General features: G+C 38.0%; 2 pseudogenes; one reads left to right on the top strand and one right to left on the bottom strand.

Moving 5' to 3' along the window:
• LOC118621392 lies at window positions 1–27,720 on the top strand (annotated as a pseudogene).
• On the bottom strand, window positions 17,831–17,954 carry LOC118622120 (annotated as a pseudogene).

Genomic DNA, 27,720 nt, shown 5'->3' with positions numbered 1-27,720 from the left:
ATGGTCCAGGGTGGACTTCATCAGAATCCTGCTGACTATACAAGTAAATGTCGAAGTAAGAATGTCCCAACCTGTAGAGAATTTTTATAATCATTTATTTAAGCCAAACTGACCACAACTACTTGGAAAAAAAATTGTAACATAAATTTGTAACATTTCAAAAATTTCAGAGAATGAGTTTGCAGTTTCTTTTATGTACTGGGAATTAAGGAGGGAATTTAAGGAAGATTATATGAAGGTGGGAGAAAGCAAGTTAGAGATTGAATTATAGGATAATTAAGATTTTTATGCTTTCTTTGTGGTGGTTAAGCCTTCAAGGGGTCTTAGTCCTGGCATTTCAAAGGTGTGTTAACCTAGATGCACAAGAACAATGGACAGGGCTTGCTTAAAAGCCTTTCACTAAAGAAGTTGCATGCCTGGGACTTGACTACCCACTATGACCTGCCCAGCTAGGAATTGGTGATTGGAACACCCTGTGAGGATACTCTCTATAGCACTCCTTTGTATCCACACAAGCAAATGGAAGCACAAAAGTTTTCATGGGTAAGTATGAAACTCAGTTCACTAAGTGAAAGAAGCTGAGCACAGTGTGTACCTATTAGTGTGTGCTGGAAAGAGGTAAAATGCTGGATATTTCAGGAATGCTATTAAGAAAAATACAAGGCACCATAAGAGATTTGGACTGATATATGATACATTTTCATCTATAAAAAGAAAAATTAGCATTTCTCTTCTTAAATTGACAACGTACTTCACCTTCTGACTAAATAATTATAAAAGCTGGAAAAAAATATACAAGACAACTCTCCCCTCCACCCCCGCCTTTTTTTTTTTTTTTTTTTTTTTTTTTTGCTGGCTTTGGACAGCAACCAACCCAAGGCTTTAGTCCCCAGATGGAAGGAACGGTCAGGAAATGAGCCTTACATTCAAGCACACAGTCTCTCTGAGGGCGTTTTTAAAGATCCAATTCACAGCAATAAGATCCAGACTGCAGCCTGGACAGTGTGGCTCCGTGAACTGAGTATCATCCCATGGACTGAGAGGTATAGGTTCCATTCCCAGTCAGGGCACATGCTGGGTTATAAACCAGTAAGGGGTGTGTTGGAGGCAGCCAATCAGTGTTTCTTTCTCACATCGATGTTTCTATCCCTACCTTCCTCTCTTTAAAAAAAAACAATAAAAACATATTTTTTAAGAAAAAATATGAATGCACAAAAATGAAACAAAAAAATATCCAGACTGTTTCACTCTGTCACAGTTTAGGACCCTAAAGACAACACTGATGTTTGTGGGTGGGCAAGGGGTGGTGGACTGAGGAAAAACAAGCCTCAGTGTATGACCGGCACCTCTCACAGACACCAGAGAGATGCTATCAGACAGCACCTTGAGTCAGAGGGAGCGGGCTGTCTCCAACATCGATCCTTGTCCTCTCATATAAATGAATTTATACAATAGACCTTGACTGCATTGTGTTCAGTGAATTTATTACAACATTAAAGAACATGAATTTATTTAAAAAATTAAAGCATGGCCAGGACAGTATGGCTCAGTGGTTGAGCATCAACCTATGGACCAAGAGGTCGCTGGTTCCATTCCCGGTGAGGGCACATGCCCAGGTTGTAGGCCCAATCCCCAGTATGAGGTATGCAGGAGGCATGCAATTGATATTCTTTCTCATCGATGTTTCTATCTCTCTCTCTCTCTTCCTCTCCCTTCCTCTTTCTTCCAAAATCAATAAAGAAAAAAAAATTAAAGAATGCACATTTATTAACAAAGCAAGGCAAGCATCTATACATCTGGTGTATGAAGTGTGGACGGGCTCTCAGCTACTTTGAAGAGGGAGTTGTGTGGGGGGGTTCTGATTTATATACCCTCTGTCTATTCATCGCTGTTTTTTTTTTCTTTCTTTTAATTCCTCTGCTAGATATCCTGGCACAGATTAACTCTGAAGGTCTCCCCTTTTCTTTGTTATGGCTTTACCCACTATTTATGGGAAATACATGGCAATTAGATCCCAACTTCTGGCTTTCTGTTTATACTCTTCTGTCCCCCTCCCCTGCTGTTTTAACAACTACAGGGTGATGTGCAATGAGTGGTCTCTGATTCCTCCTCCTCCTCACCCCTTGTATTCCCCCTCCTCTCCTGCAATCTTTTGTGTGAAGGAGAGGAACCTTTGTTCTCAAGATAAAGTCCTGTTATAAGTGGCCTGCAAAACTTTTTGGCTTTATTTAATTTTCCTGCCTTAGTTTCCCTATTCCACTTGTCCCAGAATTTTCCTAGCTCTCCAGTGTCCTGTTAAAAATGTACTTGGCTGATTCCTAAGCTGTCCTTGTGTAAGCACATACTCTGGGAATCCAAGAAGAAATTTCATATACTATCATAAAAAGACAGGCTAGCAAGAATTTATAAAACATATATATGACAAAAAAATATACCCATCCAAAGTGTATAAAGAACTCTTACAATTCAATATGAAAAAGCATAGAACAAAATTTTAAAAGTAGGCAAAAGACTTGAATGAATACTTTTCTAAAGAAGATATATGGATTAAAAACAATCACATGGAGCCCTGGCCGGTTTGGCTCAGCGGTTAGAGCGTCAACCTGCGGTCTGGAGAGACCCGGGTTCGGTTCCCGCTAAGGGCATGTACCTTGGTTGCAGTTTGTCCCCGGCCCTGGTTGGTCGTGCGGGTGGCAACCACTCGATGTGTCCCTTCACGTCGATGTTTCTCTCTCTCTCTCTCTCTTCCTCTCTCTCCCTCCCACTCTGTCTGTGCAAAAAATGGAAAAATGTCCTCGGGTGAGGATAAAAAAAAAAAAACAAACAAAAAAAACAATCACATGGAAAGAGTCCAGTACCATTCATCATTACAAAAATAAAAATTTAAGTCACAATGATATTAAAACACACCTAGAAGAATATTTAAGATATAAATAAAAAGACTGAGGAGAGAAGATGGTGGAGGATAGGACCAGAGAGGGGGTGAGTGTGTGAGAGAGTGTGAGTGGACATGAAGGTGGACGAGCAAACCCAAGGAGTGCACAGATGCAGAGCAGAAGGTTCTTGTGGACAGGAGCAGCCAGCTACCACTGTAAACTGCCCTTCAGGGTGCTTCTCCCTGCACCACAGGGAGGTCTCACCATTTTGGAAGATTCTAGGTCTTTACTGGAGGAGGCAGTGGGAGTAGCTAGGGCCCAGCAAACCTGAGCCCACCAGAGCACCTGGCAACTTCGAACCAGTGAACACTCTGTGTCAACACAGACCAGAGCAGAGTAGTGGAGCTCCCAAGGTGCTGGTCACGGAAGTTGAGGACAGCCGGGAGCCCAGTACCATCCCCCATAGTAGCAGCCCGATCAGAGTCGACATATACCCCAAGCAACAGAGGCTGGGGAGCAGACATACATCCCCAGGCAACAGACACACAGACCAGTAGATGTGACCCATCCCAAAAAACTACAGCAAAAGCTTAGCAGGAGTTGAAACCCACAGGGCAGCAGCAGTCTCCAGCCACCAGCTGCGTCACCTGGGGCTCCACAGAGGCCTGTTCGGTCCAGCAGCTCACAAGAGCTGTGGTAAGCCAGAGCCCCAGAGAAACTGGTACAATCTAGCTGCCTGCCCTTGGGACCTGCAGGGTGTGGGGTCACCAAAGGGACTGTGCGATCTAGTTACCAGCAGAAACTGCGGGGTGCTAAAACACCAGAGAGGACTGTGCCACCCAGCAGCCCATAAAATAGGCATAAAGCTGGGTCCTCAAAGGGACTGTGCAATCCAGCTACCCTTGAGACTTACAGGGTGCAGGGGCACCAGAGAGGCCTGTGCAACCCAGCTGCACACAAGATAGGCATAGAGGATGTGAAAATGGAGGCGGAGTGAATGGAAGCTACACAGATGATCTCCTAGGACCAAACGGGAATTACAACTAAAATAAAGACAAATCCTCAGAAAAAAATCAACAGAAAAGCAGCAGGACAGGACCATATAACCAGGGACACAGGTAGGATCTATGGAGGCACAAAAGGGTGAAGGGCTGAGAGCCCAAGGACAGCAGCAGTCTTAGCTGTGAGCAGGGCCCTTGGGGAATAGACCAAGCCCACTCCACAACCCAGAGAGCTAGGACAGAGCACTAAAATAGCCACAGCCACTCACCTGGGGGCTATGGCAGAGGGAGGGCAGACTGGGTTGGAACTCTCTGGGGACAACCAGAATTTTGAGGTCACTCAGAGTTTATGCTGAGTTGCAGCCACAAAGGAAAGTAGCCAGTGTGCTCCTTCCCAGAGCTGTGGGGAAAAGCAGCAGTACTCCCCCCCCCCCACCCCCCACTGGAGATTCAGACTTACCCAGGTGAGGCAAAGAAATGCAAATTCAAGGTCATTAACAACCAGCATCTATCCCATCATCTGGAAATCCTCTTAAGCAGAACACCAGGGCTACATTCCAAGCACTGAGTGACTGAGACTAGCCCCCGGGAAAAAGCTAGAGGATAACTAAACCTTTACTGGGCTTGCAAATCTACCCTGAAAAGACATATTTGACAGTGGTGTTTAACGTGGGCCCGCCCAGGCCCATCCAAACACAGTAGAGGGAGCCACAAAAAGCAGAACACTAACACACACCGGGAAAGTTTGGCAGGCTCCAAAACCCACTGAGATAGCCAAAATGGTGAAACAAATCCCAAATGAAAGAACAAGAGAACTCTATTGAAGATGAGATCAATGAAATGCAGCTAAGCAAATTCTCAGAGGTAGAGTTCAGAGCCATGATCTTGGGGAAGCTCAACAGCATTAGAAAGGACATCAGCACCATGAGTAAAGATATAGAAACATTGAAAACCAACCAAGTGGAAAGGAAGAATGACATAGCAGAAATTAACAACACATTGGAAGGACTAACCAGCACAGTAAGGAAGCTGAGGACCGGATTAGTGAATTAAAAGACAGGGTAGAAAAAATCAACCAATCAGAAAACCAAAAGGAAAAAACAATTTAAAAACAGGAAGATAGCTTAAGAGAACTTTAGGAAAAGTGGAAACGTAATAACATTCACATCATAGGACTCCCCGAAGAGGAAGAAAATGGACAAGGGTTAGAGAATATATTTGAAGAAATAGTGACAGAAAACTTTCCTAACTTGGTGAAGGAAGAAGGCATTCAAGTTCAAGAAGCACAGAAAGCCCCAAGTACGGAGAACCAAAACAGTCCCACACCAAATCACATAGTAATTAAAATGCCAAAAATTAAAGACAAAGAGAAAATCCTAAAGTCAGCAAGAGATAAGCAACAGGTGACCTACAAAGGAAAACCCATAAGGCTCTCAGCTGACTTCTCAACAAAAACACTACAGGCCCAAAGGGAGTGGCATGAAGTAATCAAGGTCATGTAAAACAAGGATCAGAATCCAAGACTACTCTATCCAGCAAGGCTATCATTCAAAATAGAAAGTCAAATAAAGAGCTTCCCAGACAAAAAAAAAAAAAAAGGCTAAGGGAATGTATTGACACCAAACCAACACTGCAAGATATGCTAAAATAACTTCTGTAATTAGTAAAAGAAATAGGAAGAAAAATAGACCCACACTAAACAAAAATAGCAATAAATAAGTACATATCAATTATCACCTTAAATGTGAATGGTTTGAATGCTCTGATAAAAAGACACAGAGTAGGTGAATGGATAAGAAAGCATGACTCACATATATGTTGTTTATAAAAGACCCACCTCACAACAAGAGACTCACATAGGTTAAAAGTGAAGGGATGGAAAAAATCTTTCAAGCAAACGGAAAGCAAAAAAAAGCTGGGGTAGCAATACTCATGTCTGATAAAGTAGATTTCAAAATGAAGACCATAACTAGAGACAAAGAAGGCCACAACATAATATTGAAAGGATCTATCCAACAGAAAGATATAACTTTGGTAAATATATATGCACCCAATATAGGAGCACCAACATATATTAAAAATCTTTTGGAGGACTTTAAAGGAGAAATTGACAGCAATACAATCATAGCAGGGGACTTCGACACCCCACTGACATCACTGGATAGATCTTGTAGACAAAAATTAACAAGGAAACACAGACTTTAACTGAAGCACTAGATCAAATGGATTTCATATATATCTACAGAAAATTACACCCCAAAACTGCAGAATTCACATTCTTCTCAAGTGCACATGGGACATTCTCAAAGATAGACTACATGTTAGGACACAAACGAAATCTCTACAAGTTCAAGAAGATTGAAATCATATCAAGCATCTTCTCAGATCACAATGGCATGCAACTAGAAATCAACTGTAACAAGAAGATGCAAAGACATTTGAAAACATGGAGGCTAAATAGTATGTTATTGAACAATGAATGGGTTACCATGGAGATCAAGGAAGAAATCAAATACTTCCTGGAAACTAATGAAAATGAACACTCAACAACACAAAATCTATGGGATGCAGCGAAAGCAGTTCTGAGAGTGAATTTCATAGCACTACAGGCCTACATCAAGAAACAAGAAAAATTTCTAATAGACTATCTAACCTCACAACTTAAAGAACTAGAAAGCAAACATAAAGAAAACCCCAGAGCAAAAAAGAAGGAAGGAAATAGTAAAGATCAGAGCAGAAATAAATGACATGGAGACCAAAAGAACAATTCAAAGGATCAATGAAACAAAAAGCTGGTTCTTTGAAAAGATAAACAAGATTGATGGACCCTTAGCTAGACTCACCAAGAAACAAAGAGAGAGAACCCAAATACACAAAATCAGAAATGAAAGAGGTGAAATCATAACTGACACAACAGAAATACAAAGGATCATTAATAAATATTATGAATAATTAAACAGCAACAAATTTGACAATCTAAGCAAAATGGAAAAATTTATAGAAACACATAGTTTCCCAAAACTGAACAGGGAAGAGATAAAAAATTTGAACAGACCGCCCTGGCCGGTTTGGCTCAGCGGTTAGAGCGTCGGCCTGCGGTCCTGAGAGACCCGGGTTCGGTTCCCGCTAAGGGCGCGTACCTCGGCTGCAGTTTGTCCCCGGCCTTGGTCGGTTGTGCGGGTGGCAGCCACTCCATGTGTTCCTTTCACATCGGTGTTTCTCTCTCTCTCTCTGTTCCTCTCTCTCCCTCCCACCCTACCTGAACAAAAAATGGAAAAATGTCCTCGGGTGAGGATAAATAAAAAAGAAAAAGAAAAAGAAGTGTGGTAGATACAACTTCAAAAAAGCATCATTTAAAAAAAAAATAAAAATAAAAAAATTTGAACAGACCAATAACAACAAAAGAAATTGAAAAAGTAATGAAGACTCTCCCAGCAAACAAAAGCCCAGGCCTGGACGGCTTCACTGGAGAATTTTAGCGAACATTCAAAGAAGAAATAATACCCATTCTCCTCAAACTATTTCCAAAAAATTCAAAAAATAAGACTTCCAAACTTGTTTTATGAGGCCAGCATAATTCTAATTCAAAAACCTCTAAAAGACACTACAAAGAAAGAAAACTACAGACCAATATCCCTGATGAACATATATGCCAAAATCCTGAACAAAATACTGGCAAATCGAATCCAGCAATACATCAAAAAAATGTGTTCACCGTGACCAAGTGGGATTCATTCCAGGGATGCAACCTGGTACAATATTCGCAAATCAATAAATGCGATACACCACATAAATAAAATGAAAGATAAAAATCATATGATCATATCAATGGACGCTGAAAAAGCATTCGACAAAATCCAGTACCCATTTCTGATAAAAACGCTCAGCCATCTGGGAACAGAGGGATCATATCTCGACATGATAAAGGCCATATATGAAAGACCTACAGCCAACATCATACTCAATGGGCAAAACGAAAAGCATTTCCCTTAAGAACAGGAACAAGACAAGATACCCATTTTCGCCACTCTTATTTAACATATTGCTGGAAGTCTTAGCCACAGCAATCAGACAGGAAGAAAAAATAAAAAGGATCCAAACTTGAAAGGAGGAAGTAAAACTGTCATTATTGGCAGATGACATGATACTATATGTGGAAAACCCCAAAGACTCCATCAAAAATTTACTAGACTTAATCAATGAATTTGGCAAAGTAGCAGAATTAATGTCAAGAAATCGATGGCATTTTTATACACCAATGATGAAATCACAGAAAGAGAACTAAAAAAAAAAAAAAAAAAAAAAATCCCATTTATCATGGCAGCAAAAAATTAAGTTACCTAGAAATAAGCTTAACCAAAGAAATAAAGGACCTATTCACAGAAAACTACAGGTCATTGAAAAAGAAATAGAGGAAGATATAAAAAGTGGAGGCACATACCTTGTTCATGGATTGGAAGAATTAACATCATTAAAATGTCCATACTACTCAAAGCAATCTATAGAGTCAATGCAAATCCCCATCAAAATACCAACGACATACTTCACAGAACTAGAACAAATACTTCAAAAGTTCATATGGAATCAAAAGAGACTCCAAATAGCCACAGCAATCCTGAAAAAGAAGAACAAAGTTGGAGGGATCACATTACCAGATTTCGGGTTATACTACAAAGTCACTGTAATCTAAACAGCCTGGTACTGGCACAAGAACAGGCATATAGATCAATGGAACAAAATAGAGAACCCAGAAATGGACCCAAGACAATATGTTCAATTAATATTTGCCATCATTGCGGTCTACCACCCCTTCCTAAAAGGTATAGCAACCCGATGGCATTATTATTTTCAAAAGTAGAAGAATTAGTGACTTTTGTTGAGTAATTTCAGTCTTCCTGCACCCCAAGAGTTGACATTAACTAAAATTTCAAATTACATAGCCAGTCCTTTAGATAAAGACTTTGGAATCACCTTTTTATTAAAATATAAATATATCTCCTGGGGACATTTCTTTTCCAAGGTAACAATTATTTATGTCTTAGTGGAATAAATCAAAACCTATATTAACATGAGGAGAAAAAGGTTTTGAGAAAGAATAAAAGGAAACAACCACCACAAAGAATAAAAAGAGGAGGAGCAAAAGCTCAGTGATTCATGTTGCCTGATAGCTAATCGTGCACCCAATAATCCCACTCTTCACAAATTCTATAAAAAGTGTCATATATATGTAAAAACATAATCATGAATGACTTCAAATTCACAGGGATTTTAATCGTCATAAATACCAAGGAGGAATCAGGGCAAGGAGTCAATAATTTGTTTACCGGAAGCAAAATACTGCATACTTGCATTCCTTACAGTCACTTTTATTGTTGGGGGAACCTAAAATCTAGAATAGAAGCTAATTTTCCAAATGCTCGCACAGTGTTCCAATGCTTTACTTATGTTTATTAATTTGCTATTCACAGAGCTCTTTGCCCTTTGGTGTGGGGGTGGGGTAGAAGAATAAGATACACAGAGAAGCTGAAAAAACAAGCCCGAGATTGCACACCCAGGCATGGAAGGAGACTGGATTTAAACCCTGACACTCTGGCTCCAGAGCCTTTGCATTTAGCTTTTCTACCATGCAGTTTCTTATTACACAAACCCTCTCACTACAACCAGCTCCCAAGTACAGAATTACACAAGTGTGTTCTCTCTTAGGGCTCCTTGGATAGCCTCAGATATCTTCAGAAATCTGGTTCTTAGTTACCCTCTTGATTTTGTTTTGGCCAAATTTGCCAGCAATGATTTCTCCATACTTCTTCATACATCCTGGATTCCAGACTATCTGGAACCTTCTAATAGTTATACGCTACAGATGTTATTTGTGCTATTAAAACATCGTGCCCTGAAGTTAAATCAGTGCTCCATATTTGACTGCTCTGTAAAATAGTGAAAAGTAATAGGTTTTTCTGAGCTAGTGATAGTACTCCTATTAAAGCACTCTAGAAGTCACAGGTGTGTTTTGATAACTTCTGCCTCAGTGTTTGCTCCAATAGAATTTGTGGTCAGTGAAATCTCTTGGCTACATTAATGTAGCTCCAGAAGGTAAACCACTTCGGTTGTCGGGACACTGGTCTTATTTTCATCTAAACAAAAGCTTTTATTTTTATACCCCTTAAATTCTATCATGTTGGCATTTATCCAGTATTTTCAATTCTATTGTTTAAAAACATACTAGCTTTCCTTCTCAATTTAGATCGACCATCTATTTAAATATTATTCTTTCTACATTTTCATTCGTATAAATGACAAAATTGTTAGAGAAGCACAAGCAGTCAAACAAATAAGAGTGTAGTAGACACATAACAATAATCAATATTTTTTCCCAATTTTTTCCTGGTACTGTGCATTTAAATATGGGAAATCTTCCATTTCACCTAAGAAGTTAAAGTGTTCATGTAAAATGCTGTGGGCTAAATTTGTAAGCTGTGTGGTTTTAGTTTATAAGGAAAGCAGACTCTCTTTAAAGCATCTAAAATCTTACAGTAATCACATGGATATGCTCTTAATAATAAAACATCATATTTTGTGGAATTTATTTTAATCCTCACCTGAGGATTAAATTTTATCAGTTTTAGAGAGAGAGAAAGGGGGAGAAAGAGAGAAAGAAACATCAATGTGAGAAAGAAACATTGATTGGTTACCTTCCGTTATGCGTCCTGAGTGGAATCAAACCTGCTACCTTTTGGTGTATGGAATGATGCTTTATTTCAACCAACTGAGCTACCTGAGCAGAGTTTTGTGAAATTTATTATGCAATTTTGAAATACCATACTTCATATTATCGCCTAACAGCTCTGAAATTATTTATTTTGCTTTACCATTTTTAAAAAGTGAAACTTAAAACATATATATTGCATTAAACAAGCTACTTTGCTCAAGAGCATTTTCTTACAATTGTATTAAACCTTTTCTTATAATGATTACATCATATGGCCTTAAATCAAGAGAGTTAGAAGAATAAATGTTTCTAGGTTTCTCTTGGGTTCTGGTTTCCATCACTAAATCACACTTTGTCATTCCTCTCTCCTCTTAATCTTCCTTATTTATAACTAGCCAATTGGTTATATAATCGTTCTCTCTAAGACCTTTTTTTAACATTGTCCTGACGTCTTCTCCAGTTTGAATACACGATCCCGGTGCTGCAGAGCATCTTCTCATCGGTATGCAACCTCACTGACCAGCCATGACAGAGACAAAATTAAAAGAGTAAAAGGTGGGAAGAATTCAATGAGAGAGGTGGATTTCCTTGCACTGGCAAAGGATGGATCAAATGATTACCTAGGCATCAACATTTTAATTCTTATATTTCTCTTCTAGGAAATACTCTAGCAGTTAAGACAAGCAACTCATTTTATCTAAAAGAATTACACCTTGAGGTCAGCTGATTGTCTTTCATAGACTATGTACTGAATTTATCCTTAGTTCATGAAAAATGAAACACAAGGAGTTTAGGGAAAAGATAAGGCTAGAGTAATACTAAATACCCCAGCATTAATCTATGGTCAACCGTGGGGTTTGTATATCAGTAGATACGCAAGGAGATCCAAGGTGCGAAAAGAAAAGTTTCTTTAAGTTGGTAATTTAGGGCTCTTGACATTACTGTTCCTTGATTTTTTTAGCATATAGATTGGGCTAATATAGAGACCTGACTTTTATTGTAACATGCTTCTATTTTTACTTATCTTTTTGTTAGGGCTATCAAGTTTGATGAAAAAGATAAAAATAGGAGGAGGTTTCAACAGGATTTGTCTGATGAAACCATAAATAAGTTTGTAAAGTTTAGAAGAAGAGAATAATTTTAAGTCTATATTAAGATGTGTGCAAGCATTTCTTTTAAGTAACACTCAGATGTGTGGAACATAAACTGCAGATTCTCCCTACAAGGAATTTACAAGAATATATAAGACTGGTGCACAGCTCAGGATTATATAAGGTTTTTTTCCATCGACATTCTAATAATTCCAAACTTACAATTTACATTGTCCCCTTTACCATTTTTAAATAAAATTCATTAAAAATCTGGCCTGAGTATACACATATTGTTTTAATATAAAGTCCTGCTTATGAAATAGAAATAAAAAGCATTATGCTAAATGAAATAAGCCAAAGACAAAATCATATTTTAAAAAGTCCACAAAATTAACAAAATATCTTTAATTATGAAAATCCTTGGAGAACCACTGGTCTACAGGGTCACTCTGGCAGTTTCAATCTAGCCTATGAACAATTTTAATTTTGTTTGTAAGCAAGAAAAGCATACTTCATGCCCTGGCTGGTGTGGATCAGTGGTTAGAGTGTCAGCCTGTATAATGGAGGGTCTTGGGTTTGATTCTTGGTCAAAGGCATGTGCCTGCGTTGTAGGTTTGATCCCTGGCCCTAGTCGGGGCATGTTCGGGAGACAACCAATCTATGTATCTCTCTCACACTGATGTTTCTCTCTCTCTCTATTCTCCCCCCAGCCCCTCCCTTCTTCCTTCCACTCTCTCTTGGAATCAGTGGAAAAAGTGTCCTTGGGTGAGGATTCACACACAAAAAAAATCATACTTCAAAGCTTCTTAACAGTGACATGCCAAGTGGAGATGGTCTGCAAAATGTTTGTTACCAGTCTGAGATAATGTACAGAATTTGAGATTAAGCATTTAGAAATTGAACAGAGAAATTTTATGCCTGTTGAATCTCCTAATGACAAAGTGAAATTGTGTTCTGTAGGGTTTTTTCCCCTCACTTTACAAAGGTATTGATCCATGACAGGTTGAGTAAAACAAAAGTCTGATCCTTCACCTCAGATAACTGAGAAGGATAACCCTAGACAACACCTGTGGCTGTTTCACAAAGAACTAGAGAGCCAGGGAGATGCAAAACTTACTTCCTTCGTGAATTTTTGCAGTTTAAATTATCTTTATGTTGATGTTGAAAAGGCACTGATGCAATATGTCTCTATGGATGTAGCCCCATTATGGTTAAAAATAAGTCTTAGAAAAATTATAAGGCAAAACACACCCTCATCTCTCCCCCTTCTTTCTCAGTTCCCAAGGGCTGCCAATTCTCCTTTTTCCGACCACATGTCCAGATCTGTTCCTCTCTCATCCCCACGCCATGTCTTATTCAGACCTGTGCTCTCTAAGAAGCTACCACATTCCACAATTAGTCTTCAATATTCGCTACTTAATTAGTTGTGCACTCAGGGCTGGTATCACCTTGTAAATATTAATCAGGTGATTAAAGGAAGAACATAAATGTAAAGTTACAAAGAACAGTGTGTTTATATTTTCATGGGTACTTTTCTTTTTAAAAAGAGAACCCTCAGCACCCTGGCCAGTTTGAGTTGCAGGTTCAATTTGGTCAGGGGCACGTATTTTGGTTGCTGTTCAGTCCCCGGCCCTAGCTGGGGTCATGTGGGAGGCAAGCAATTGATGTGTCTCTCTCACATCAATGTATCTCTCTCTCTCCCCCCTCCCCCCTCCCTCCCTCCCTCTCTATCTGAAGACAAATGGAAAAATATCCTCAGGTGAGGATTTTAAAAAAACAAAAAGAGAACCCTCAGCATTCCACAGTATTGTATCTTTATTAGGGCAACTTAGTGGGGACTATAGAAACACTATACTGAGAAAGCACCCTAAAATGCTACCATCCTTAAATTACTACACAGGCCTCTGTCCTCTTACCTACAATTATGATTAAACCCGTTTCTGCTTCTCTTTTGGGAAAAAAAAGCTTAGGACTAGTCACATTAGCAGATGTACTGCAGGGGATGTTCATATTTGCTTTTCAGATGTGAGGGCATTAGAAAACGTGCTACAGTATATTATGAAGGGAATTTCAAAGACAGTGGTTTCTAAAAATTGCTCTTTCAAGACTGTAACACCAATTCCTACATTATATGAGAATTTTCCCGGGGAGTCAGTAACACTTTAGAGTTCATGGACTCTCTGAAGAAGCCTATGAAAGAAAAAAAAAGAAATACAGTTCCAAGTTCTAACATTTCACCATTTTAGGGGACTTTTGGATCTCTGAGATGCATATACCACACAACAGTCATTAAGCCCAGACTACAAATTTCTTTTCTATACCAACAACAAAGTGGAAAGTGGGCCTTGGGGAGCGAACACAACAAAAAACAAAATTGTCATCCGTTCCAAATACTTTTGAAACCAACAAAATGTAGATATGTTGTCATTAATGGCAGACACAAAAGACCTGCATCCTTCCAAAGAGTTCTGTTGCTGAAAAAATTAGGCCATGATAAAAACCACCTTTATAAATTGGTACCATTTCATATTAGTGAGGTGAGTTGGATATATGTTAATTCGTGTAGAAAAAGATGTAGGTTAGGAGCATAGATTTTATGCTTTTAAATTATCTTGATTTCTTTTTCAATAAAATAGAGAAATGCTATGAAGAAATATTAATACGTTGGTTAGTATAGCAATGAATCTGGATTCAGTATTCCACTTTAATAAGCTTTAAAGAGAGGGATACAAAAAGAACTCTCTAGAAAATAAAAAGGTGCATCTTGAAAGCCAGAGGTTGAAAAGGAAGAACAGTCCTGGTGAGGTGACTCAGTTGGCTGGAGCATCATCCTGTACACCAAAAGCTCACAGGTTCAATTCCTGATTAGGGCACGTACCTAGGTTGTGGGTGTGAACCCAGGTCAGGGCAAGTATGGGAATCAATGAATTGATATTTCTCTCTCACATTGATGTCTCTCTCTCTCTCTCTCTCTCTTTCTCTCTCTACCTTTCTCTCTTTCTAAAATCAATAAAAGCATATCCTCAGGTAAGGATTAAAAATAAATAAATAAATAAATAAATAAATAAATAAATAAACAAACAGAAAAAGATGGTGTAATACCGAATTCTCGCATCCTAACCTGATTTCCATGTTTAAAGGCACATTATGTTATGGCTCCTGTGAGTCCAATAAGGCCACTGTGACCCATCTCATTTTATAAAATGCCCCATAACTTCTGTGTGATCCAGGAAATGATAGCAGAAATAAACCACCTACGGTTCCATAGTCTTGAGAGACTTACTTTGAGAAAGTTGCAAACATTTGTTGAAAGATGAAATCCCAAGTCCCACCTAAAGAGTGACCTGTGAGCTAGGTGTTTTAGAAATACGTAGATTTAAGATCTCTATAAATGCTTATTATCAATGGTGTGGAAGGTTTCAAAATGGATATTGATATACCAAGCTCAAATCAGGCTTATTAACAGTATGCCAAAGATGATCCCTAAAGGGAAGAAAACATATGAAACTTATGCAAATAAAGTCACATGTCTCTCTCTACTGTACTTACTTTCCCCAGGAAATTCTAACATATTAGTGCCTAGAGTATATGAGCTTGATCTCTACTACTTAATCAAGATCTATACCATTCAAAATTGACATACATTATTTAAATTGTGACTTGAATGACAATTATGTGAAATTCCAAAGGCCCTCTTCACTGTTATTCCAAAAAGCCACAGCAAGAAGTAAACCTTAACCAAATAATATAGGCTACTCAGGTAAGTAGCAAGTGTTTTCTAGAAGCCAACCCTTAATGATTATCAAACTATAGATTCTTTTATAACAAACCTTAATTCTTTTTTTTTTTTTTATCCTCACCTGAGGACACTTTTTTGCACTTATCTTCACATACAGCAGAAGAGAGAGGGGTAAGGAGAGAGAGAGAGAGAAACATTGATGTGAGAGAGACACATTGACTGGCTTCCACCCACGCGATCCCAACTGGGGTCGGGGACAAACTGCAACCGAGGTACATGCCCTTAGTGGGAACCAAATCCAAGACTCTCTGGTCCGTGGGCCGACACTCTAACTGCTAAGCGAAACTGGCCAGGGCCAAACCTTAATTCTTCAAACAATTTCCTTTGAATCTTAAACCGTTAAGGATCATCTATAATTCCTTGTATCAAAAATATTGCAGTCTCATTAAAAGTGGTGATCTCACCCTGGCTGGTATGGCTCAGTTGGTTGGAGCATTGCGCCGTATATCATATGTTACCTAGGCACATACCTAGGTGATGGGTTCAGTCCCTGTTGGGGCACATGCAGAAGGTGACCAATCGATGCTTTCTTTCACATTAATGTTTCTCTCTCTCTCTATCACTCTTTCTCCCTTCCTCTCTCTAAAATCAATAAGCATATCTTCAGGTAAGGAGTTAAAAAAAATAGATGATCTCTTCTCTTTTGTTATCTCTAAAGACTAGAGTTCCCCAGAACTTAGTTCTGCCCTGCTGTCTTATTTTTATAGTCACACTTTCATTACCTTGTCCAATTCTGTCACCATCTCAATGCCAAAAACTCTAACATGAAACTCTCCTGTCAAGGTTGTTCAATGCACTCCAGACTTATATATGTAAAGCCGTTGGATATATTCACTTTATTGAAAGCTAAACTAAATCAGTGTGTCCAAAACTACAATTCTGATAATCCCTCCAAAACTTATTGACCCTCGGCCCACTTCATCGTACTTAATGGTACTCTATCCTTCCATTGGCTGAGACTGACTATTTCCATCTAACTTAGCAGAAAATACTGTTGAAACATCTTTAAAATACATCCCTAAAAAATGGCTTCTTGTTGTGGTTAAATGCCTCATATTTTCTTTAATTAGAAATAGTGTGAGCAAAATAAAGATGTTACTTTTTATTATATACATTATCATAATTGGGTATATAAAAATTAACAGACATGCATTATTGTTCACTAAATATGCATCAATATTTAATCTTAAAAGAATGAAAATAGCTCCCAGTTTATAAGCAGACTTCATTGGAAAATAATATTCAAGCCATGAAATTACCAAAAACCAATTAGTGAGTTGCTATTATTAGTCCTCAAATCATACCCCAATTATGTAGTATCTATCCAGTCCATAATACTGTCTCTTGCTTTTTAGAATCAGATCCTGTTTGAAGGATTCCTAAGAATTAAGGGTTACATTCTGTTGGTTTCACATTTGCCAAGAGAGTGTCATAATAAATTTCACTTTATAGCTTGATGAACCAAACTGTTCTGACAATCCTTTGCATCTTTATTCACAGAGGGATTAGACTTGGGCTGTTATCCAAATCTCATTTAGAAATTACATATCTCTTCTAAAATAACTCATCCAAATTTTCTGTGCACCTTTCTGTATCCTGGTAAGACACAGAAATACATAGTCTCTATACTCCAAAAACTTACTTTCCAAAAGGAAAACCCAGGTTAATTAAGCAGTGGCATTTTATGGGACTTGAAAAACTACTTTATATGTTTTTTTCTTATTGGCATTTTGGATTTGCTTTATATTCTTCCTGGAAAACAAAATAAGTTATTAAAAAAACAAGGAGGAGGATATATTCACTCTTTATTTCTGCTTAATAAGAGAACATATCAAGGATACAGCAGGTTTACACTGTTGAGTAGTCCCTAAAATGAAGGTTATGGAGCCCTGAGAAATCGATCTAAAGAGATCACAGACTATATATGCAGACCAGATGCATTTTATGATATCCATCATGCATTCTGAACATACGACGTTTCATCATTAAGTGATTTTAAATCAGGAAAACACAGAAATGCATAATATTGCTTGCAGTGAACATTCTGAGTGCCTAAGAGTTGACCTCAAATTCAAAAATTTGGAAGGAAACCCCTAAAAGTTTCCAGAAAGAGCAGAAACTGCCTACTTGGGGCAACTTGGAGACGAAGTCAAGTGAATTGCTTTCTCTAATATACAGTGACCATACATAATAAAAGTGTTGAGAATTCCCTGACCATACCCCGAGAAATACAATTTTTCAATATTTTGCCAAATATCAGACCTGAGAAGGGTGTTTTAGATTAGACAGGAGCAAAGGAGATGATATGAAATCAATAAAAATAGAAATAAAATAAATAACGTGATTATTATTTTTTATATTATAGGAAAAGTGAGTGGCAGCTGCAGGGATTATGCTGACCTGAGCTAGCAAAGTCTTTCCAGGTTGGACTTATCTTTATGCTGCTCTGTCGCTTTTTTATTTTTTAATGAAATTATTGGGTGATAATTGGTTATAAAATGACATAGGTTTCAGGTGGACACTTTTGACAACCATAAAATCATAACAAAATAAGAGCAAACAACTAATTCTTATGTCATTTGATTAACTGGAACCACAAGCTGTTTAAAATCTGTAAGTCAGGAAAAAAATTAAGACCCTTCATGGAACCTCAAATTCTGTAGATAACAATTACTAAACTTGACTGCAGACCTTATAATCTTTATTCAAAATCATTTCCTTCCACTTTATACAAAAAGGCATATATTTTACTTAGTACAAATCTTATTATGGTGACTTGTCCCAGGCTGTAAAATGTCCATGGGTGCCAAAAAAAGGGAGGACTGTGATAGAGACTACAGTGCTCCTCGAATATTCCATCTGCTATCCCACATTTCTCAACCCATGAAGTGGGGCAAGAAAACTGGTTCTAATGGGCTTTGGTGGGGAAGTGTTGTGTGCTACTTCCATTCCAAATATAGATGAACTAGAATGTCATTCTTTATCTATTTCTGGTCCTGCTATGTCAACAATGCCATCGACATTCCAAATGCTGAGGTATCCCTCACAGTGGGTCCCTTAGTGACTATGTTACTGTGGAGTAGAACATATATCCCTTATCACACACACACACACACACACACACACACACACACACCCACCTTGATCAGACATAGTTGACACAGCAGCAGAAAATGAGTATTGAATTAATCCACTGAGATCTGAGGTTGTTTGTTAACAAAGTACAATCTTGTGGCTGTGAAACATTTTCCAAGACGATATTACTGTTATACTATAAATTCCTATATACTGACTGCTGATTCAAAACAAAAACTCAAGAAACATTTCTTCCAGGTATATTCTACAACAGAACATTAACTAGATTGTTTCATAGTCTTATGGCTGTTTTTGGATGATAAGATATTAGTGGTCATTTAAATGGCAATATTAGTGAACACTTTGGAATTATAGTTTTCTTTATTTTATTATTAAATGAATTTCTTCAGCAGAAATTTCTTTTACTAAGTATCATAGAGTGTTATAAGTTATTCAGCATTCCCATGGACAATGGTTGTAGAAAAAGCATAATTTAAATCCATATCAAGAAATAAAGCATTTGCCATATTGATTACCGCCATTACCATATCTTGGGGTTGTATTAATTTGCTCTACTGTGGAAACCACAACTAAAACAGCAACTTTAAATGGAGTCACTGCCTAATTCAATTGATGACAATCTATTATTTCTAAGACACCCTTTTTACCAATGACTTTGATATTTAGTTCAGAGACTCGTTCTACCATAATTGTCATCATCTCAAGACATTCTAATCACAATTTATTTTTTCAACATGATAATATTCTGAGCTTCAACAACCAACACCATCACTCTGTTTCACCCACAAGTAAAATGGCATCACTCAAAAATGTTAAATTCAAAGGCACAACAAAATGGAAAAATATCCTGTGTTCATGGACTGAAAGAATCAACATAGTTAAAAAGGCCAAACTATACAAAGAACTCATACAACTTAGGAAGACAAACAACCAGGAAGACAAACAATCTGGTTAAAAAATGAGCAAAGGACTTGAATAGATACTTCTCTAGAGGACATACAGATGACCAATAGACATGAAAAACTGCTCAATGTCACTAATCATCAGAGAGATGCAAACTAAAACTACAATGAGGTATCACCTCACATCTGACAGAACAGCTATCATCAATAAAACAACAAAAAACAAGTGTTGGCAAGGATGTGGAAAAAGGGGAACCCTTGTATACTGCTGGTGGGAATGCAGACTGGTGCAGCTATTGTGGAAAATAGTATGGAGGTTCCTCAAAAAATTAAAAATGGAACTGCCATCTGACCCAGTGATCCACTTCTAGGAATATATCCTAAGCCCTGGCCTGTTTGGCTCAGTGGTTAGAGCATCGACCTGTGGACCAGAGAATCCCGGTTTTGGGTCCCACTAAGGGCACATACCTCAGTTGCAGTTTGTCCTTGGCCCCGGTTGGGAACCGGGGTCATGTGTGTGGCAACCACTCGATGTGTCTCTCTCACATCGATGTTTCTCTCTCTCTCTTCCTTCCTCTCTCCCTCCTGTTCTATCTGAAGATAAATACAAAAATATCCCTGGGTGAGGATAAAAATATATATATATATATATCTCCTAAGAATCCTGAAACACCACTCAGAAACAACATATGCAACCCCATGTTCACAGCAGTGTTATTTACAATAGCTAAGCTAAGATCTGGAAACAGCCCAAGTGTCCATCAGTAGATGAGTAGATCAGAGGATTAAAAAGCTGTGGTACATTTACACAATGGGATACTATTCAGCTATAAAAAAGGAGCCCTTACCCTTTGTGACTGCATAGTTGGACCTGGTAACTGTTATGCTAAGTGAAATAAGCCAGTTAAAGACAAATATCACATAATCTCACTTATATGTGGGCTCTAATGAACAAAATAAACTAATGAACAAAATTGGGCTAGAAGTATGGATGCATGGAAGAGAATAACAGATCTCAGGGGTAGGTGGACAGGAAGAGATTAATCAAAGAACATATATGTATATATGTATATCCCATAGACACAGACAATAGATTGGAAAGGCCTGGGGTAGGCTTGGGGTTGGGTGGAGCAGGGCAAAAAGGGAGAAAATCTAAGACTTTTGTAATACTGTCAACAATTTTTATAAAGGAACACATATGTGATCACATGGATACAGACAATAGTTTGGTGAAAGCCAAGGGAGAGGGAGGCGGGATGGGTGAAGGTGGGTAAGAAGGGGGGGAGGGGGGGATAGGGACACCTGCAATAATGTCATAATTAAAAATTTTTGATTTATAAAAATGGTCATATTACCCATAGCAATCTACAAATTTAATGCAATCCCCATCAAAATCCCAATGTCATGTTTTTAAAGAAATTAAATCAAAAATCATCAGATTTGTATAAAATCACAAGAACCGTGAATAGCCAAAGCAATCCTGAGAAGAGAGAACAAATTACCAGACTTCAAATTATACTACAGAGCTACAACAATCAAAACAGCATGGTATTGGCAGAAAAACAGACACACAGATCAATGGAACAGAATTGAGAACCCAGATATAAAACCACATGTATATGGCCAGATAACATTTTGACAAAGGAGACAGAAACACACAATGGAGAAAAGAAAGCCTCTTCAATAAATGGTGCTGGGAAAACTGGAAAGCCACGTGCAAAAAAATGAAACTAGATTACAGTTTGTCTCCTTGTACAAAAATTAATTCAAAATGGATCAAAGACCCAAATATAAGATCTGAAACAATAAATTACATAGAAGAAAACATAGCTACTAAACTTATGGACCTTGGTCGTAAAGAACATTTTATGAACTTGACCCCAAACACAAGGGAAATAAAGGCAAAAATAAACAAATGGGACTTTATTAAATTTAAAAGCTTCTGCACAGCAAGAGAAACCATCAACAAAAGAGGCAGCCAATTGAATAGCTGATATTTGCAAATAATAACAAACATATAATATCAAAAATACATAAAGAACTCATAAAACTCAACACCAAACAACGAAATTAAAAAATAGGCAGAAGACCTGAACAGACACTTCTCCCAAGAAGACATACAAATGGCCAAAAGCTATATGAAAAGATGCTCAACCTCACTAGCAATTAGGGAAATGCAAATCAAAACTGCAATGAGATACCACCTCACACCTGTTAGAGTGGCTATTATCAACAAGACAAGTAATAACAAGTGCTGGAGAGGTTGTAGAGAAAGGGAACCCTCATTCACTGTTGGTGGTAATGTAGACCTGGTATAGCTATTATGGAAAACAGTCTGGCAATTTCTCCAAAAATTAAGAATAGAGTTACCATGTGACCCAAAAAAACTTGAAAACATGTATTCACAAAGATATATGCACCCCTATGTTCATTGCAGCATTGTTCACAGTGGCCAAGACATGGAGACAACCAATGTGTCCTGTGACACGGGATTAGATAAGAAGATGTGGCATATACCTATGTACTATGGAATACTACTCAGCCATAAGAAAAGACAAAATATTGCCATTTGTGACAACATGGATGGACCTTGAGAATATTATGCTAAGTGAAATAAGCCAGTCAGTAAAAGCTAAGAACTATATGATTTCACTCATATGTGGGACATAAAATGAAATTTGGGGACACAAACAACAGTGTGGTGGTTATCAGAGAGAAGGGGATTGTGGGGTGGGTGGTGAAAGGAATCTACTATATGGTGATGGAAGATCATTTGACTTTCAATCCTGGGCTTACAATGCAATATACAGATCTTGTAACATAGAAATGTAAACTTAAAACCTATATGATCCTATTAACCAATGTCACCCCAATAAATTTATTTTTAAAATGTTAAATGCAAACAACCATTTTTGACACAATTCTTTTCTTTCTTGTTATTTTCATAAGTATATTATTTCATATCCATGAGCCTCCGGTCCCTACACTACACAACCTACTTTCTCATTCCATGTGAGGCCCACTTTACTTTTCATTTTTTCTTCTTAGCCCGTTAGAGCTTCAAACAACAAAGCTTCTACTAGTTTCTTTCCAATATCTTCATCTCTTTTGCATCAGGAAACAAAACAGGACAAAACAAACTCAGCCATGGAATAATATAATTATCTCATACGTATTCTCCTATACCTGGGCTCTCAGGTGTTTTTAATGAAAATAACAAAACAGCCCTGGCCGGTTTGGCTCAGCGGTTAGAGCGTCGGCCTGCGGTCCTGAGAGACCCGGGTTCGGTTCCCGCTAAGGGCACGTACTTCGGTTGCAGTTTGTCCCCGGCCCTGGTTGGTCGTGCGGGTGGCAGCCACTCGATGTGTCCCTTCACATCGATGTTTCTCTCACTCTCTCTCTCTTCCTCTCTCTCCCTCCCACTCTACTTGAACAAAAAATGGAAAAATGTCCTCAGGTGAGGATAAAAAAAAAGAAAATAACAAAACAAACAGGGAGAGATGTTTCTATAAGATTCGTGGTCTGCACATGTGTCTGTGTATTTAATGCAACCTGGAAATTATTTTTAATATCAATTTATTTATTTAATTTTTAATTAAATTTATTGGGGTGACATTGGTTAATAAGAACAATGATTTCCAACTAATTGTTTTCTCTAGTTCTTCTAGAGATTATTTTAGACATTTTCAGTTCTTCTCAAACTTCTGAAAACAAAATCACCACTCTTAGCAACTGCACACTCTCCTTCATAAACACCTTTGCAAATTTCCCATCATAGAGGTTATTGTCTATACCAATAGTTTCAAAAGGCAAGGATATCTGAACTGTGAACTCCTGATGAGAGGAACAGATAAGAGCTAATTATAACTTTCATATCTTATTTAAGGCAGTTTGATTGACAGTTTCCTCTTTTTTATTTCAGTAGCAACATAAAAAGAATTAAGTATAATTGTGATACAAAGATATTTCCTGTAAGACCTTCCAAAAGGTACATATATTGTTTATTGTGGTATGTGCAATCATTGGTGGCAGTGATATATTTCTCATTGTGTCTGGCTAAATAAGCAATTTTTTGTTTTTGTTTTTGTTTTCATAAGAGAGAAGAAAACTTAGTGATTTTGATGAATGTAGGCCTTCAAAACTATAAAGAAAAAAAGTGTTATTGTTTCTCAGATCGCTAGTTAAGTAAAGCATTTGTGCTGGGAAGATAGCATAGTCTTTGGAGGTAAATAATTTAAATTAGAATACTGGTTCCACTTAAATATCTTTGGACTAGTTCACTCCTTGAACGTCAATATAGTCATCTTTTTAAAAAGGAATTAATTACATATTCCCTCATAAGACTATCCTTAAGATTTATATAAATTTTGCCCAGCCGGTGTGGCTCAGTGGATTTAGCTTCGCCCCATGGACTGAGAGAGGTCTCAGTTAAATTCCAGATCAGGACATATGCTTGATCCCCAGTAGGGGGCTTGCAGGAAGCAACTAATCAATGTTTTTCTCTCACATCAATGTTTCTCTCTCTCTTCCCCTTCCTCTCTCTCTAAAAAATCAATTAAAACATATTTTAAAAAACAAGAATTACACAAATTTACATGTGCAAAGCCCCTTGTACACTGTTAGTGGTCCCTATATGAGTTTTGGTGGGTTTGTTTGTTTGTTTGTTTGTTTGTTTGTTTTAAGTGCAGGTTAAAGTTAAGTAACAAGGTCAAAGTTAAACAATTAGAACATAGCAGCTTGGGCCAAGATCTGACCACCTAAAAGACATGCTCTCAAGAAAATTAAGGCAGATGTAACAACCCTAGTTACTAACACTCCCATCTTCTATCAGCTGGGTGGAAAGAAAGATTCCACAGTTAAAGCACCAATCTTTAACCTCAAGATAATATTAGTCACAGATGGGCAACAATGTTAAGGCAGCATTTATTCTGTGCAAATACAGATTGAAGCAGGAATGTTTGTTATAGAAAATTCCCTAAATGTGGCAAAGCATAAACATGATTATTTAAATTACTTATAAATCCAATAATAATAATAACTAACATGTATTTTATATTTTTAAATGGTATTTTAAAATATATGTTTATTGGGTATTCATCTTAAAGACTAGTAAGAGCTACATGAATGTACCACAATTTACCAAAATACTATTATGTTGAACAATCCAGATGTTTTTTTTTTGTTTTTTTTTATTGTTTGTGACACTGTTATAGGAAAACAAAAAGCTAGGAAAATTACAGGACAAGTGGAATAGGGAAACAGGCAGGAAAATTAAACAAAGCCAAAAATTTGCAAGCCACTTATAGCAGGACTTTATCTTGAGAACAGAGTTAAAACCTCTCCTTCTCACAAAAGAATTCAGAGAGGAGAGAGAAGGGAAGGAAGAGAGGAGGAGGAAGAGGAGGGGGAGGAGTAATCAGAGACTATTTGGTACAAATCATCCTGAAGCTCTTAAAACAGCAGGTAGGAAGGGAAAAGAGCATAGTCTTATCTCATGCCACTGTTTAACAAAAAACCAGCAGTCCGGGATTTAATTGCCAGATGCTTCCCATAAATCCTGGAAAAGCCATGACAAAGAAAAGGGGAGACCTTCAGAGTTAATCTGTACCAGGGTACCTAGCAGAGAAATTTTTAAAAAACTTATAGACAGAAGCATTTTAGTTTGATGTAGTCCCATGTGTTCATTTTTCCCTTTGTTTCTGTTTCCTTAGGTATTGTATCAGTGAAAATTCTGCTGCATATGATGTCTGAGATTTTGTTGCCTACATTTTTTTCTAGAATTTTTATGGATTCACGAGTTACATTTAAGTCTTTTATCCATTTTGAGTTTATTCTCGTGTATGGTGTAAGTTGGTGTTCTAGCTTCATTTTTTTGCAAGTAGCTGTCCAATTTTCCCAACACCATTTATTAAAGAGACTGGTACAGACTGACATGCTTCAGAGGAGGGGGGGGGTTTGGAGGGAAGAGATAAACCACAGAACTTACATGCATGTATGTGTGACCAATGAACATAGACAATAAAGCTGGGTGTAAGTCAGAATCCTACCCCCCACCACCACTCTCTCCTCAGATTCGCTGAGACCCTGAGCCAGATGTATAGATTTGCATGACTTGGTTCTTTGATAAATGTGCACACATTAATTTTTAAATAAATTCACTAAACACAATGCAAATATGATCTAGAGTATCTCATTTAAATTCATGTATATGAAGACAAAAATCGAGGTTGGGGACAGCCTGCTCCCTCTGACACAGGGGGCTGATAACCAACCCCTCTCTGGTGTCTGTGAGAGGTGCCTGTCACAACACTCATAAATAACAATAAGATAATTTTTGATGGTCTCTGAAAATGTATCCTAGGTACAAAATTATGGGGTCAAAAAATTTCAACATTTTTTACATCTTTTGTTTTGAATAATCAAATCACAGCATTTGGGCATAATGAAGAAATCGTGTATGGTGGGCAAGAATTGGAGAGAAAGATTTTGTTCAGAAAAATTAGGGGGCGGGGCTTGGAGCAACCATGCACTCCAATGCCAGCACTCTCCCCAGACCAAGTGGGCCCCACGCCTCTCCACCCATGCAGGCTCCCTCCTGCTAGCTTGCTCAAGCCACCAGTCTGTCACCATCCAGTGGGAATTTGAGGAGTTGTATACTCAAAATCATTGACAGCAGCTGTACTTGATCACGGTGCTGTTAAACTGCAAAATGCTGAAAACGATTATATTAATGCCAGCTTAGTTGATCTAAAAGAGGTGCAAAGAAGTTACATCTTAACAAGGGGTCTACTTCCTAATGCAGGCTGTCATCTCTGGCTCATGGTTTGGCAGCAAAAGACGAAAGCAGATACCATGCTAAACTGAGCTGTGCAGAAAGAATAAATTAAATGTGCACAGTACTGGCTGACAAAAGACTATGGGGGGATACCTTTTAAAGAAACAGGATTCAATGTGAAGTTCTCATCAGCAGATTATATTATACAGCACATCTACCATAATTAGAAAATATCAATAGGTCCTGGGTGGGTAGCTCAGTTGGTTAGAGCATCGTTGGATAGGCCAAGGTTGTGGGTTCCATCCCCAATTTGGGCACCTATAAGAATCAACCAATAAATGCATAAAATAAGTAGAACAACAAATCAATGTCTCTCTCTCTCTCTCTAAAAATCAATTTAATATAATATATATCAATATTGGTGAAACCAGAAAAATATCTCTTTCACAATATGACCTGGCCAGATTTTGGAGTCCCTGAATCACCAGATTCATTTCTCAATTTCTTATTTTAAGAGAGAATTGGGTTCCTGGAATCCTGATCATGGGCCTGCAGTGATCCACTGCAGTATGGGCACTGGGCACTCAGGTGCTTTTTCTCTAGTAGACACCTGTCTTCTTCTGCTGGGAAAGGAGATGAGATTGCTCTTGCCCACCTGGTAATGCACCTGCCCCTTTATTCGTGTGCTCTGTTGTCCAGGACCATGCGGGTCTAGCAGCAATTGGGGTCCTCAGACCTTATGGGCTCCAAAGGACTAAGCTTTGATATGAAACAAACTCTGGACATTGGCCTTTGTTTTGGCCTTGATGAAGACATGGTTGGACTTTTCCCATAGCAGGACAGATGGACATTGGGATGCTAGGACAGGAACTTCTTTGACTTTGCATCACTATCCCCTTGCCACACCACAAAAAGAAAAGAAAAAGGAGATGATATTTATATTAAACAACTGTTACTGAGTATGAGAAAATAGCTAATGGGACTTATTCAGACACCAAATCAACTCAGAGTTTCATATGTAACTATAATAGAAGGAGCCAAGTTTATAAAGGGAGATTTAAATATACAGAAACGGTGGAAAGAACTTTCTAAACAAGACATATGTTCTGTTACTGACCATTCACCAACCAAAATAATGATGAAAAAATACAATGGGAACTGGGTAGGGCTAGAAGAAGAAACACTGACAGGTGACAGGTATACAGGACTAGTCTCCAAAATGCAAGATATTAAGGAGGAGAACAGCAAGAATGCTTTAAGGAAAAAAATTCGAGAAGACAGAAAAGCTATCACAGCTCAGAAGGTGCAGCAGATGAATCAGAGGCTAAATGAAACTGAACAAAAAAGAAAAAGGGGGTTATATTGGCATCTGATTCTCACTAAGATGGAGTTTGTGTCCGTCATTTTGGTTGCCATTTTTGTTGGCTGGACACTCTTTTTTTTTTTTTTTCCCAGCAACATGTCCCATAAATAA

The sequence above is a fragment of the Molossus molossus genome, unplaced genomic scaffold (assembly GCF_014108415.1).
Source record: "Molossus molossus isolate mMolMol1 unplaced genomic scaffold, mMolMol1.p scaffold_m16_p_8, whole genome shotgun sequence".
NCBI classification, from domain to species: domain Eukaryota; kingdom Metazoa; phylum Chordata; class Mammalia; order Chiroptera; family Molossidae; genus Molossus; species Molossus molossus.
This window is presented reverse-complemented; position numbering and strand designations above follow the sequence as displayed.